The sequence below is a fragment of the Lactuca serriola genome, chromosome 9 (assembly GCF_051521515.1).
Source record: "Lactuca serriola cultivar US96UC23 chromosome 9, Lser_US96UC23_V15, whole genome shotgun sequence".
NCBI lineage: Eukaryota > Viridiplantae > Streptophyta > Magnoliopsida > Asterales > Asteraceae > Lactuca > Lactuca serriola.
The window spans coordinates 174,480,708-174,496,925 of NC_136416.1; positions in this window are offsets into that span (position 1 = coordinate 174,480,708).

Below are 16,218 nucleotides of genomic sequence, written 5' to 3' on the forward strand. Positions count from 1 at the left end.
AGCCCGTTGATCGGCAAGCTCCACTGTGCGGCTTGCCGCACTTAGTGCAACGCCCCCGACCCTACTGGCCTTTGGAGTGAGTATCAGTGGTCACGGGTCTCTTAGTCTGAACCTGTGTCGACGTTTGCTTCACTTGAAGCTCCAACTCAATCTCCCGCTCGCAGTCTTTCTCAATCATATCATTCAGGGTTTTGCACCTTGTAAAGCTCACAAACTCCCTAATATCATCCCTCAACATAGCATGATATCTCGTCTTCCTCATCTCCTCGTCTGAGCATACTTCAAAACCAATAGGGCCCTCTCTCTGAATTTGGTGGTAATCTCCACCACAGTCTCTATAGTCTGGAGAAGGTCTTGAAACTCCCTTACCAGCTATTGCACCTCTATAACCGATGAAAACTCTCAGTGAAACCTTTGTACAAAATACTCCCATGTCATCACCGCCACAACCGATGTCCCTACCGCTCAGGTAACCTCCTCCCACCAGTCTCACGCTCTGTCCCTCAACAAGCAGGACGTGAATCCCACTTTTGCCGCCTCAGAGCAAAAGCCCGTGCGCTGATCATTCTCCATGTCAGTGATCCAATAGCGGCTAGCGATGGGGTCCTTAATGTTGGATTAGGTGTCTAAGCCCATAACTATATTTGGTATGTACTTGACCCGATTGTAGCATTGTCCTTTTGGGTTGCCTTCATCAAAGCAACTTAACTGGATGAATAATGGAGAAAGTGGTTATTATGGTTTATTGATATATTATATGAATAATATATTAAAAGAGAAATCATATTATTTAATTAAATTTGGTCAAGAATTAATTTTGTGGTCAAAAGAGGTTAATTGAATTAAGGGGACTGAAGTTGTAATTATGAGATAGTTTCAAAATGGGATGAGGATCCCTAAAGATAGGGTGGACGAAATCTTATGGATATCCCATAAGAATTCGTCTAAGGCTAGGGTTCTGGAATTTTCCTATTGGCTGCTTAGGGCTTAAGCAACCAGATTAAGTATTTGACTGAAACCCTAATCCCTCACTTATATATAGAACCCCTAGGCATCACAATTTCGGCTGCCACAACCCTAAAAGGATTCCTAAGAGCCGAAAATAGCGTCCTCCCTCTCTCTCTCTAAGATTCTCCAATTGATTTGGTGTGTGTGATCTATTAGAGGCATAACATTTGAGGTGTCAGGTTCTCAAAAGCTCAAGGTTATCAAGCTACAATCAAAGGTAACATTCTAACTTGTTTATTAGATGTTGATTTCGATTTTGTATACTTGTATTAGGGTTTGTAAGCTTTGGATGATTATTGCATGTACAATTAGAAAAACCTAGATCCAAAGCTTTAGGGTTTGCATGTGTACTATAAGATTGATGTTTTGCTCATAACCCAACAATGGTATCAGAGCCTAGGTCATTTTTCTTTTTTATTTGATGCATTGCTAATTTGTTCAAAGTTGACTGAAACCCTAATCCCTCACTTATATATAGAACCCCTAGACATCACAATTTCGGCTGCCACAACCCTAAAAGGATTCCTAAGAGCCGAAAATAGCATCCTCCCTCTCTCTCTAAGATTCTCCAATTGCTTTGGTGTGTGTGATCTATTAGAGGCATAACATTTGAGGTGTTAGGTTCTCAAAAGCTCAAGGTTATCAAGCTACAATCAAAGGTAACATTCTAACTTGTTTATTAGATGTTGATTTCGATTTTGTATACTTGTATTAGGGTTTGTAAGCTTTGGATGATTATTGCATGTACAATTAGAAAAACCTAGATCTAAAGCTTTAGGGTTTGCATGTGTACTATAAGATTGATGTTTTGCTCATAACCCAACAATGGTATCAGAGCCTAGGTCATTTTTCTTTTGTATTTGATGCATTGCTAATTTGTTCAAAGCTGAAAAATCGAAAAATTGTGCCTCTGCATGATGAACTCATCGAGTCACCTGATAAACTGGACAAGTCAGGGCTACTCGACGAGCCCAATCAGCGACTCGGCAAGTCGGGTCGTTAGTGGCTGATTTTTCGGGATTTTGACTGAAATTGAATTAGGATAATTACCAAAAACGTTTTATGACTGATAAAATTCAATTCTTTCAATATGGTATTGATTATTCTAATGCAATTGAAAGATAATTGTCATAAATAAGATAATTACTTGTTTTATATGATAAATATTAATTATTTGTATTTTGATTTGAATTATCTTGTCAAGAAAATAGTTTAGGTCAAATCATGTGATAAAGATTAATAATATGTTTATTTAATTATTTTTCAAATTTGATCTAAAAGATGTTTTGAAAAGTTTCAAAACCTACCCTCTAGTTTTGGGATTTAAATTTTTAATTAAAAGTTTTAATTTTGAAATATTTAAATTTTAAACCCTAGAATTTTACAAGTTTAAAATTCAAACTTTATACTATTATAATATTATAAGATTAATAATTATATATATGTATAAGATGAGCTAGTCATACCGTCAGTAGGCCTCATTCACGAAGTCGATATATAAGGGGGGTATAAGGTTACTGCCTATAAAATGGTGGTTTATTGGATGTCCACTCTCATCCACCGCTTCCTTGATTGGTGGAAGGTCATTAGCCGAACGTGTAGGATAGGGAAACTAATTCCTCATTAATAAGTATAATGATCTATAAAGTAACTAAATGTTTTTATAAATTCCTAATCTTAGTTACTTTAGGAAAAATGTGAAAAATGATGCTATTCCATGAAATTACACTTTGCACCCTGCCAAGTCGTTAATGGAGCGTGCGTGGATAACCAGCACAATAATTTGGGACTAGCAATGGCGGCAAAGGGTTGCTCGATGTTTATCATAGATCAATGGAGCATGTGTGGTTAACCGACACATTGATTTGGTTGTAAATGGCATCGAGAGTACCAAGTACATTTGCATGGTTATTCACACCTTCTTTGTGATCCTCGGTATCCCAATCACAAACTTGAAGGGCATATCGAGATTTAAACATGCCATTGAAAAGTTCAATGAATCTCAAAAGAATCTAGGAATTTCAACTCATTTAAAACTTAATTGTATTTTTCGTTTTTCATGGTGAAAATTGGTAAATCGTCATTTACCTACCTTCACATTATTTGCAATTAGATTACGACATCCCTCTTGTAAATTGTAAATAATTGTGTTGGGTCCTAGCCCTAATTTCTCATTTAGGTGTTAAATTAGGGATTCTTTTCTAATTTAAACCTTGTCTCTTTTCTTTATCAAATGTCAAAAAACAACACTTCTGGCTCAACCCTTTCTGGCTTATTCTCACTCATGAACTTGTGTGGGAGGGTGATATTTGATGGGTCCAATTTTAATGATTGTATCTACAACATCTGCATGGTCACCCGCTACTCCCGAGGAAATTGTTGCGTAAACTCATGAGCGAGATGCTATGAAGTTTCATTGCATCAGGCTCACAACAATGACTGTTGAAATCCAAAAGTCCTATGAGGACTACTATCCATACGAGATGCACCAAGATTTGATGGAAATGTACCATCAAAGTGCTAGGAAGGAAAGGTATGAGATCATCGCTGTGATGATCACTACCAAAATCAAGGATGGAGAGTCCATCACGGCCCACTTGCAGAAAATGCAAAGATTCGTGGATCGCTTGCTGAAGTTGAATGTCAACTTCGATGAGGAGCCGACCATAAATATCATTCTACACTCCTTTTCTCCTTGCTACGACAAGTTTTGTATGACCTATCACATGAACAAGGAGGAGGTCATTCTAAGCAAGCTTCAAGGCCTGCTAAGGACTGCTAAGAGTAGTTTAAAAGGAAAATCTATTGTATTTACTCCTACTATTGCTGCCCCTGTCTTGGCTATTAGGCAAGGAAAAGGAAAGAAGAGGAAGGCTCCTTCTAAGAGCCACAGGGGAAAGTCTCATGATGGTACCTCTTCTAGTGGAACCAAAGTTGGTCCTGTTGCTCCCTCTTCCAACCCGAAGGATGTAAAGTGCTTCTACCACCACGAGAAAGGGCATTGGAAACGAAGCTGCCCTAAGTTCCTGCAGGACATGAAGGATGGGAAGATAAAGCCACCTTCGCAGGTATTTATACTATTCATTATAATAACTCATCACATGCTATGTCTTGGGTCCTCGATACAGGATGTGGTTTTCACATTTGTTCTGATTTACAGGGTCTAAGAAGATTTAGGGATGTGGAGCATGGGAAGATAAACTTGATCATGGGGAATAGGAAAGCGTCGCATGTCATCAAGATTGGAGTTTACTCTTTAGTGCTTAGTAGTGGGTTAGGTTTAGATTTGAACAACTGTTGCTATTCGTCAGAAATGACACGAAACATTATTTCTTTTCATGGTTTGTATAAAAAAGGTTTTAGATTTTCATTTAATAATGAAACTGGTTCTATTAATGCTTTCTTTAATGGTACTTTCTATTTTGAAGCATTGCCTTGTAATGGAGTATATGAAACTATGATGGTTGTAGACAACTTAGTAACTGATATGTTGCATATCGATTCTTCCAATGGTTTGGATAAAGCATGCTTGTGGCATTGTCGTCTTGGACATCTTAACATGAAGCGCATAGCCCAACTCCAAAAGGATGGACTGTTGGAGTCATTCGACCTTAGGGACGATGATGCGTGCGAGTCTTGTTTACTTGGAAAGATGACCAAGTCACCCTTCACTAGTACTTGTGAAAGGGGTGAGGGTTTATTGGATCTCATACATACCGATGTATGTGGGCCTTTTAGATCCACCACAAGGGATGCGAACCGCTTCTATGTGACTTTCACCGATGATTATAGTAGATATGGGTATATCTACTTAATCAAGCACAAGTCAAAAACTTTTGAAAAGTTCAGAGAGTTTAAGCAAGAAGCGGAGAATCAGCTGGGTAGGAAAATTAAGATGCTCTGATCCAATCAAGGTGGTGAGTACCTTAGTATTGAATTCCATGACTACCTCAAAGAATGCGGAATTGTTTCGCAATTGACACCACCTAGGACACCGTAGTTGAATGGTGTAGCTGAGAGGCGCAATCAAACCTTGTTAGACATGGTTCGTTCCATGATGAGTCGAGCTTCATTACCTATCTCATTTTAGGGGTATGCCTTAGAGATTGCCGCCCATATCATTAATCTAGTCCCAACTAAGAAGGTTGCCAAAACACCTCAGGAGATTTGGACAGGGAAAGCTCCCTCGTTGGCACATATCAAGGTTTGGGGTTGCGAGGCTTTCGTAAGACAAGAGACTCACAACAAGCTCGAACCTTGTAGTGAGCGGTGTATTTTCATTGGCTATCCACAGAAGTCCTTTGGATATCTCTTCGATAGACCGAGTGACAATGTTGTCTTCATTGCGAGGAGAGGGGTTTTCTGAGAGCGAGAACTCATATGCCAAGAGGACAGTGGGAGGCAAATTGATCTTGAATAGCTTCAAGAATCAAGTGATGAAGGAGCCTCTAACACTAGCGCTCAACCCGAGGAGGAAACTCTTGTTGAAACGGTTGACGAGTCCTTACCTCTTAGACATTCCAGTAGAGTTAGTGTTCCACCCGTATTGTATGGTTTCCATATAACTGCTGAGGGTGATATGTTTATTAGTGATAGTATGCTGATAAATTTGGATGAACCTAACACCTAGAAGGAAGCCATGGCAGGCACGGAGTCTACAAAATGGAAAGAGGCTATGGACAACGGGATTCAGTCCATGTATTACAATCAAGTTTGGAACTTGGTTGACAATGTTCTAGGTCGTAAGACGGTCGAGTGGAAGTGGATCTTCAAGACGAAGATCGAAATGGATGGGAAAGTGCACACATATAAGGCACGATTGGTTGTGAAGGGATTTACTTAAACTCCTAGAGTTGACTATGATGAGACCTTCTCACCAGTAGCAAAGATTAAATCTATAAGGGTCATGCTAGCCATAGCTGCGTTTCATGATTATGAAATATGGCAGATGGATGTCAAAACCGCTTCCCTAAATGGGAAGTTGGCTGAGGATGTTTACATGAGTAAGCCAGAGGGTTTTGTCAACGCAGAGCACCCTAATAGAGTGTGTAAGCTTGAGAAATCCATCTACAGATTGAAACAAGCATCTCACAGATGGAATCTTTGTTTCGATGAGAAAGTCAAAGAGTTTGGTTTCTCAAGAAATGAGGATGAGTCTTGTGTATATGTTAAATCCATTGGGAGTATAGTTAGCTTTCTCGTATTGTATGTGGATGACATACTGCTTATAGGAAACGACGTCACAACCTTGCAGGAGGTTAAGTCCTGACTTGGAAAGTGCTTCGCTATGAAGGACCTCGGTGAAGCTGTTTATATTCTTGGGATAAGGATATTGAGAAATAGGAGTAAAAGACTAATAGGACTTAGTCAAATTACTTACTTTGATAAAGTGTTAAAATGTTTTAGCATGGAAAATTCTAAGAAAGGGTAGTTACCAATCCAAAGCAATACGATAACGAAGGTGCGATTGCCTTGAACAAGGAACCAAGGGATGATGGCAGATCCAGGAATATCGACAAAATATATCATTTAATTAGACATTGGGTAGAAGAGGGACTCCTCATAGTAAAGAGGGTATCATCAGAGGAGAACCCAGTCGATCCCCTAACGAAGGGACTGAGTAGGGTTAAGCACTTGCAGCACGCTAGAAGCATTGGAATGAAGGACGATATTAGTTTTAGTGATTAGATAGCTTTTAGAAACTTGTAATTAACATTTGATGATTAAATAAAGGAGTTTTATTTATAAGTAAAGTTACTGTCTTGTGTTAATTATTTACTATTGTTTCACTTTGCATGTTTTGAATTCCTAAATAATAAGATTATTTAAACTATCCACAGTCGATCATACATTGGAAGTAAGTATGAAAGAAGACTGTCATGAATTGGCTTGTAGATTGTCTAAGTGTTTAGACATAACAAAAGTTTGTTGCAACATTCATGAGTGCTTCTGAAATATGATTTGAGTATTGGATTAAACCCGCGCTCACATGAATCACTTCATGGAATTTAATCACGAGTGTTTGTGAGATGATAATATCATATAATCTTTAAACCTAGATATATGAGTTGTTGTTTATGAGTTGGTTGTGCATTGATAATACGTAAATGCATCAGTAACTTGATGTTATAAAACGTATTGTTGTGTATGATTTGATGAGTAAATAGTACAAGCATATAAGTAGAAGTTTATCTGTTCCTTTTATCCTATGAGGGTAAAAGCGATATCTTGGGCCCCTCGATGATTTGGTTTGACTTATGTGCTAGGCCCGGTCAGGACTGAATTGATGTGTTCAATTAAGTTCTATGTCAGACTAATCTGAGATCGAGAAACAAACTGTTGGACAATAAGTATGACTATGTTCCATGTAATTCCACACGATATCTTTAGAAATGAGGACTATACGATCCCTTATCTAAAGGATGTCTCAGAGTTCGACATCGACTTTTGAGAGCTACGATTGCTAATCGGATTTTGAAGTCGTACTTGCATTTATAGTTATTAGACTTATCCAAGTGGGAGACTGTTGGATTAGGTGTCTAAGCCCATAACTATATTTGGTATGTACTTGACCTGGTTGTAGTATGGTCGTTTTGGGTTGCCTTCATCAAAGCAACTTAACTGGATGAATAATAGAGAAAGAGGTTATTATAGTTTATTAATATATTATATGAATAATATATTAAAAGAGAAATCATATTATTTAATTAAAATTTGTCAAGAATTAATTTAGAATTAATTTTGTGGTCAAAAGAGGTTTATTGAATTAAGGGGACTGAAGTTGTAATTATGAGATAGTTGCAAAATGGGCTGAGGATCCCTAAAGATAGGGGTGGGAAAATTCTTATGGATAACCCATAAGAATACGTCCAAGGCTAGGGTTATGGAATGTACCTATGGGCTGCTTATGGCTTAAGCAACCGGATTAGGTATTTGACTGAAACCCTAATCCCTCACCAATATATAGAACCCCTAGTCATCACAATTTTGGCTACCACAACCCTAGAAGGATTCCTAAGAGCCGAAAATAGCCTCCTCCCTCTCTCTCTAAGATTCTCCAATTGCTTTGGTGTTTGTGATCTATTAGAGGCATCACATTTGAGGTGCCAGGTTCTTAAAAGCTCAAGGTTATCAAGCTACGATCAAAGGTAACATTCTAACTTGTTTATTAGATGTTGATTTCGATTTTGTATGCTAGTATTAGGGTTTGTAAGCTTTGGATGATTATTGCATGTACAATTAGAAAAACCTAGATCCAAATTTAGGGTTTGCATGTGCACCATAGGATTGATGTTTTTGCTCATAACCCAACACTTAACCGCAAAGAATTCAGGCGCTCCACACGCCTTGAACTCTCGGAATGAGTGAGTTCGAGTCCCAATTTGACCCGCAACAATCTAGGCTCGAAAAGACAGAATCCGCTCCTCCATGATCTTTAAGATCCCCTCCTTGACAGTACCAAAAATCACAGGGGTTGCTTCAACAATGTCGCGAGTAACCTCGGTTGCAATAAGCTCACACAGCCTCTCTCAATTGGTTTAACACGTAAACCTGACCCTAAACCAGCGCCCGATCCCGAACCTGAATCCCCTCGTGTAGTCATCACCATCCCCAAACTGAAAATACATCATAGAACACAATCAATGAAGAGGTTTGAGTGAACTCCTCTATACCGGTCTCCTTAGATTTTCCAGATCTGCACTCGTCTCAGGTACAGGTCATATGCTTCCAGTAGTATGGGCCCAATACTACATTTCACACCTACCTATACCTTCCTCAAGGTCAGACCTAATTCCTACAAGTCACCATACCATAACCACGACTAAAGCTCATGCTACACGACATACATATCCTAGACTCTTCTAGGAATTCTCAACTCTTGCCACTCGCAGAACCAAGAACCTCAATCAACACCGTTGGTTGCCTTATGCATGAAAGTTAACACAAATACGATCACATAGACTTTCAAATATAGTTTCTACCCAAAGTCGACAACCAGACTAGGAGCAAGAAATGAGGCAGAATCAATCATTTTTGGGATATGCATTCCTAATCATATATAACTTTGATAGCATACACTTAGCAATTAACTGAGTTAACATCAATTCCAAGTAATACATGGCGTACAATTCTAGTGGCTATAAGGCATCACACAGATCAGACAATTCTATCGCACAGTTCCTGAAGGTATCCCTAGCCCTATTCTAGCATGCAATTTGTTGGATTAGTGTCTAAGCCCGTAACCATATTTGGTAAGTACATGACCCGGTTGTGCATGGTCCTTTTGGGTTGCCTTCACCAAAGCAACTTGATTGGAGAAATAATAGAGAAAGAGGTTATTATGGTTTATTAAGATATTATAAGAATAATATATTAAAAGAGAAATCATATTTATTTAGTTAACATTGGTCGAGAATTAATTAAGAATTAATTTTATGATCAAAAGAAGTTAATTGAACTAGGGGGACTGAACTGTAATTATATGATAGTTGCAAAGTAGGGCAAAGGATGCCTATATGACAGGGTGGACGAATTCAAGGGGATAAGGCCTTAGAATTCGTCCATTATAAGGTTTCTAGGGTTATCCTTTGGGCTGTTTGGTGGCTAAGCAACCAAATAAGGATAAGGACTGAAACTCTAATTCCTACACCTATATAAAAACCCTAATTAATTGTTGTAAGTCCCTAATCTGCCTATGTATCAATCAGATCCGTTTGATGGTGCGGAATCCCAATCAAACAGATGAAGTCAAATCAAATAGAAGAGAAGGAGAAGAAGTAGATGATGAATCTCAATGTATTAATGAATAGAATGATGATCCGGATACAAGAGATTCACACACACTAACACACAATAGTTCTTCTGTCTCTTTGGCCGTAAACTCTCTAGGGTTCATCAATCTCTACTCCTCGCCCTAACACCTATATTTATACTTGGAGAACATGGGCCGGATAACATGGGCCGTAAATGGGTTTACGGCCGTAAGGTGTTTACGGCCGTAAACTCAACCGTAAACTCCAAAAATATTACAGAAAAATACATTTGCCCAGAAAAGCAAAGTATAAACCATATTTTGACCCAACAATCTCCCCCTTGGTTTATAACTTTCTTTTCTTAATGACCCAACAAGCTCCCCCTAAAAAGTAGCTGACTCTTCCCTTTAATCTTCATTGGGAGCTTGGCTTCAGCTTTAACCTTCGACTTCTTCACAACATCAGGATGAACATGTGAATCTTCAATGAATGACTTCATCTTGATCACTTGAGGTTTTCTTTAGAATTTGGCATTGAACGCACATTGGGTGAGGAGGCTTGACGTATTAATTTTTGAAAGATGACGCTTTCAGCTTGAGAATCTTCAGAGAGAATATCAGAGAGAACAAATCTTCTGGATCACTTCAGCAGGTTCAAGATAGCAGTTGACTGATTGAGAAGGCTTCAATGCAATCCGTCACATAATCTTCAATTTTAGCTTCACCTTGCTTCTGGGGTTGAAAGATTGAATTTGAAAGAATAATCTTCATTTCTTGCTCCTTCGAATGAGAATTCTTCGATGCTCACGGACGAAGCCTTGGCTCAGAAATCTTCAACACAAGCTCCATGAGTTTCATCTTCACCTGAAATCACTTTTCAAGACAAAACAAAACTAAAAGAAAACTTAGCACACAAATTAAAACAAAAACAAAAATATTTTTGGATTTTTCATATTTTCTGAAAAAGAAATAAAACAGAAATAACACTATTTTTTAATTTTTAATTTTCTGATTTTTTTTAATTTCTCCCCTAATATTTAAATTAGAAGAACACTATGAACAAACTTAACAAAAACCAAAGTAATAGCTAACTTTAAGAGTGATTTTGGATCAAAGTTGTTAGACAGCCTTATTCCACTTGTCGGTACCCTTATCTTCACATCTTCGTCTGACCGATCACCAATATTGTGGTCCACTTAAACACGAAAAATTTGTGACAGTTTTGGACAGTTTACCAATGACATGACATATGCATATAGCTAAATGTAACTTTATCATCATGATTGGCCCTAATTCTTAAATAAATTTTTCTTATGACAATTTAACTGACTACAACCAGGGATATTGTTGTCCACCTAAATCGAGCAGCGAGATCTACAGACAATCTGTATGTGTTCAATTTTTAGTGTACTAGAACATCTTAACCGTTTCCTAATGTGCCCCAGCCATCAAGAACTTCCAGAGTACTCCTTACACCGGGTGAGCAGACAACCATTCAGAGAGAGGATAGATTCAGAATTCTATTACTTATTATTTCAGAGGGGTTGAGAAGTAGAAGGTTGCATATGCTGTGTACCAGGTCGGATTAGAAGTCACGCAAAGGAGACAGCATATGGCTAACAGATAAGAGGAATTTCATATATATAACATGCAGAGAAATAGAGTTGCATATGTTGTGTACCAGGTCGGATTGGAAGTCACGCAAAGGAGACAACATATGACTAGCAGACGGAAAAAAAAGAAAATGATATTCTACAGACCTAATTTATCGGAATTTACCAGTCGCCCCATCCAACCGGAATTAAGGACAAAATCCGCACATCGAGGAAAAGTGAATCCACAGTTCTAGATACGGGTTATTTAATGTGATCGGTAGATTCCCATGTATATCTCCCTGCTCAACCTATCCGAGCGTCGTGAAATCAGGTTAAACGGATCTAACTAGGTCAAAGTTTGTCAAGTCCTTCAATTCATTAGGTTCAACTTTCCCTAGTCAAGTCCATTTAAAATCTTTCGTGCCTACCAGCGCATCGAACACAGAGCGTAGATGATTCAACTTAGGTACGTTACGCCGATTCAGATTGCCCGTTATCACTTGCTAATTTCATTTCCCAAAGCATCTCCTGCAAGCACATTCCATTAACACCATATTTTTATTTTCTGATTTTGTAATGTTTTTGGATTTTTTTTTTGAATTTTCTAATTTTTGTTTTGTTTTTATTTCTCCCCCTAAATTTGTGCATAGGAGAGAAATGAAAATAAATGCACAAGTTTAAACTATGCTAAAACAAAATTTGGTCTTTAAAGCGAATCAGCTTAAGAAAAACTCCGTAGTATAGAGAAGAAAACGCAAACCGTAATTCACTTATTGAATCTGCATTCAGAAGGTCTGAGAACAACATGCGTAATCTCAGAATAGATCCGAAAATTCTTTACGTCATTAACAACTAACCCCATGAGTGATCCCTTCCTTTCTTCCCTTCCCGCAAAGGACACATACTCTCAAATAATGTTCTGAGTGTTGTATAGTTGAGAGATGTCCCCAATCATATGCCAGGAGCAGCCACTACCAACAAACCGAAGTCTAATTATATGCCTCCATAGCTGCTCCGACACAGAGCGGGATCAGTTGGTCTTTGTAACCTAGTCCATTTTGAAACCGGTTCGACCTTTGTCATCAACGCACAATACTCTCTCCCATGACATATCCTGCTTATCACAAACAGAAGATGTAGAAATATTAGAATCATTAATTAATTTGGGAGTTTTCACCTTTGGTACCCATCTATATTCGGGTTTAACCCATTTCTTGTTCGATCCGATGGGTGCCTCGACACTTGATTTGGAACTTGAAGTCGGCTGCCTAGATGACTTTGACCTAACCGGTCTTGGCTTCACAGGAGAATCTCTTGAACTAGATTTATGGGCCAGTATTCCCTTCTTGTTCTTAGGAGTTGGATGCTTGACCTTGGGAGTTGGATGCTTGGCCTTGGGAGTTGAATTCTTGGCCTTCATGGCATTCCAGTCGGCATTGTCTGAACGTGACTTTGAGGGGTTTCTATTGAAAAATCTCCCTCTTGGCGAGTTTTGCCAGCCTTGTGCATAGTAGGGAACATATGCGCGATTTGGACAGTTTCAGGCAATGTGTCCAAGTGTTCCACAGTGGAAACATGTCTTTTTATTCACTATAAAGTTATTTCTTCCTGTCCCTGGTGGCGTATCCAAGCCTTGTCTCTTGCTTTTCCTACACGCACAGTTGCAACAGGCACTCTGTTTAGCTTGAAATGGTGGCCTGTATTTACTAACGGCAGGTTGATTAGAAGCAACATATTCAGAGTTCAAGGGGTCGTGTGTTTGTTCAGAAGAACTCTCCTTGTTCTCACCCTCTGTTACTTTGACTGCACAAGAAGTAGCAACATTAGTATCTTCAATATTAATAACTCCTCCTGACACAAATCCAGCTCGTTTGCCATATTTAAGATGTGCCTCCCTGTCAATTTCTTCCTGTGTCATAGGGATGGATGTGTAGTTATGATTGAAAGGTGGAGGAACACTATCATACCCTAGACCCTTGTTTTGATTACCTTTAAATTTTAATTGGGTTTCAAACAAGGACTCGACTGTCTGACTTGAAGCAGTATAATTTTTGAAACTAACATCTATTTTTCTACACTTAATTTTTAAAGCGTCAAGTTCTTCAGTTACAACAGCAAGTTGTCTCTTAACATAATCATAATTTTCACACTTGTTGCTATACTCTTCCTGAAGTTTCCTAAAGTCCTTGGTTTTTGCTTCTAACTCAACCTTTAGGGGTTTCTGTCCTTTCCTGAGTTGATATCCTTCATATCTCAGGTCCTGAACTTCTCTTTTAAATAAATCAATTTGTTCCCGAAGAAATTTAATCGTGGCTTCACAAGCTGGAGTACATGTAACTTCAGTGACCGGAATGTTTTCAGAACTCATTGTTTCTCTACACTTCAAAGCATCAAGTTCTTGAATTACATCAGCAAGACTAAGATGATTGAGATCTTTTGTCTTCTTGATGATAGCCACGTTCATATCCCACGATTTCGGAAGTGAATTCAATAGCTTTTTGTTTATCTTAGATTTGGACAAGAAGATCCCAGCTATATTCATCTCAGTTGTGAGTGTAGTAAATCGCTGCAACTGAGTTTCGAGGGTTTCTCCAGGGATATAATCGAAAATGTTAAAATTTTGTCTTAACATATCCTGACGACTCTCTTTCATGTTTTCAACTCCCTCGTAGACCTTAAAATCAATTAAAAAGCACAACTAAAAACCAAAATCAAACTTAAAAGTCAAACCCTTTGATTATAAACCTCAAAAGTCAACCTTAAAAGTCAAATTTAAAAAGTTAAACTCAAAAGTCAAACTTAAAAGTCAAATTTAAAAAGTTAAACTCAAAAGTCAAACTTAAAAGTCAAATTTAAAAAGTTAAACTCAAAAGTCAAACTTGAAAAGTCAAACCGAAAAGCTAAATTTGAAAATTTAAAAGTTAAACGAAAAAGTCAAAGTTTAAAGTCAAAGATCAAACATGGAAGTCAAAGTCAAAATATAAGGTCAAAAGTTAAAAAAATAAAAGTAAAAAAAAATTAAAATATAATTTTATTTATTAATTTTAATTTAATTTATTTTTATTTATTTATTATTATTATTTTTATTAATTTTTTATTTTGGATGAAAAAAGAATTTAGAATTAAAAGGAATTGAATTTTGGGCTGAAAGTCTAAAAAATTCGAAATTTGAAGCGAAAAAGACGGTTTATGAATTAAATGAGGAAGGAGTGTATCGACTTGTGGCCTAGAGGAGTTGGTAAGGCACTGAAGGAATGCGAGCTGGAGGTCGCGTGTTTGATCCCCAACACCTCCAAAGTCCCGTCCGATTTTTTTTAAATGCGAAGCGAGGGTGGTTCTTGCGAGGCTGCGCTTGCGAGGCCGAGAACTCAGAAGCCGGAAACGTGCGAGACCGAGCCACAAATTGTTGAGCCGTATACTTCGAGCCGAGGCCGCAAACCTCGGGCTGTGAACTCCTCGGAAACCCTAGCTGCTGGCCGCCACCCCCTCGCAAGTTACGACCAAAAAACAGTGATTTTTGCCCTTTTTTGCTCCAAAATTCGATCAAAAACTTTTTTTTATGAAAAACACGAAGAACAAACCCCCCTTAATTTTCAGAGATCTATCCAAAAACGCAAGAATATTTCGAAAATAAGATCAAATTATGCCCCAAATCTGACAAAATTGACTGATACAACTTGGCTCTGATACCAATTGTAAGTCCCTAATCTGCCTGTGTATCAATCAGATCCGTTTGATGGTGCGGAATCCCAATCAAACAGATGAAGTCAGATCAAATAGAAGAGAAGGAGAAGAAGTAGATGATGAATCTCAATGTATTAATGAATAGAATGACGATCCGGATACAAGAGATTCATACACACTAACACACAATAGTTCTTCTGTCTCTCTAGCCGTAAACTCTCTAGGGTTCATCGATCTCTACTCCTCACCCTAACACCTATATTTAAAGTTGGAGAACATGGGCCGGATAACATGGGCCGTAAATGGGTTTACGGCCGTAAACTCAGCCGTAAACTCCAAAAATATTATAGAAAAATACATTTGCCCAGAAAAGCAAAGTATAAACCATATTTTGACCCAACAATTGTTAATTATTAAATCAAAGTTTTAATATTTAAAATTTCAAATTAAAAGATTTTAATTTTCAGAAATTTTAAATTTGATTAAAACCCTAATGATTTGAAAATTTTCAAAACTTGCCCTCAAGTTTTGGAATTTAAATTTTAATTAAAAGTTTAATTTTAAAATGTTAAATTCTAAAACGCTAATTTTGAAAAGTTCAAATTGCACCCATATGATTTTATTAAATTAATTTAGTGTATAATTAAAATAGAGTTAATAGTGATATGGTTTGCATTTAATTAAATTAAAAGTGTAATTTATTAAATTAGACCACATAGTATTTTAAAAGTGTAAAATACACTATTATACTAAATATAATATTAAAAAGTCTAATATTATATATGTATAACTTAAATGCTAGTCTTACCGTTAGTAGGCCTTATTCACGAAGCCGATCTAAGGGGGTATAAGTTTATGGCCTATAAAATGGTCGTTTAATGGGTGTCCTGTAACACCCATAATCAGAATGACCAAGAAAAGAAAAGAAAGGCTCTAAGTCAATAGTCAACTCGTCGAGTCCAGGGAGGAACTCGACGAGTCGGAGCGGGATCTGGGGCATAAAGTAAGTGACCGACTCGTCGAGTCAGCTAGTGGACTCGGTGAGTCTGGTCTGGATGAGGAAAACCCTAATCCCGGGGGTTGTGCCCTATTTAAAGAACATCACATCCCTTCCCTAGCCTCTCTACTTCCCTTTTGAGATCCATAAACCCTAAATCGCGAGTGAGAGTCCTTGGGAGC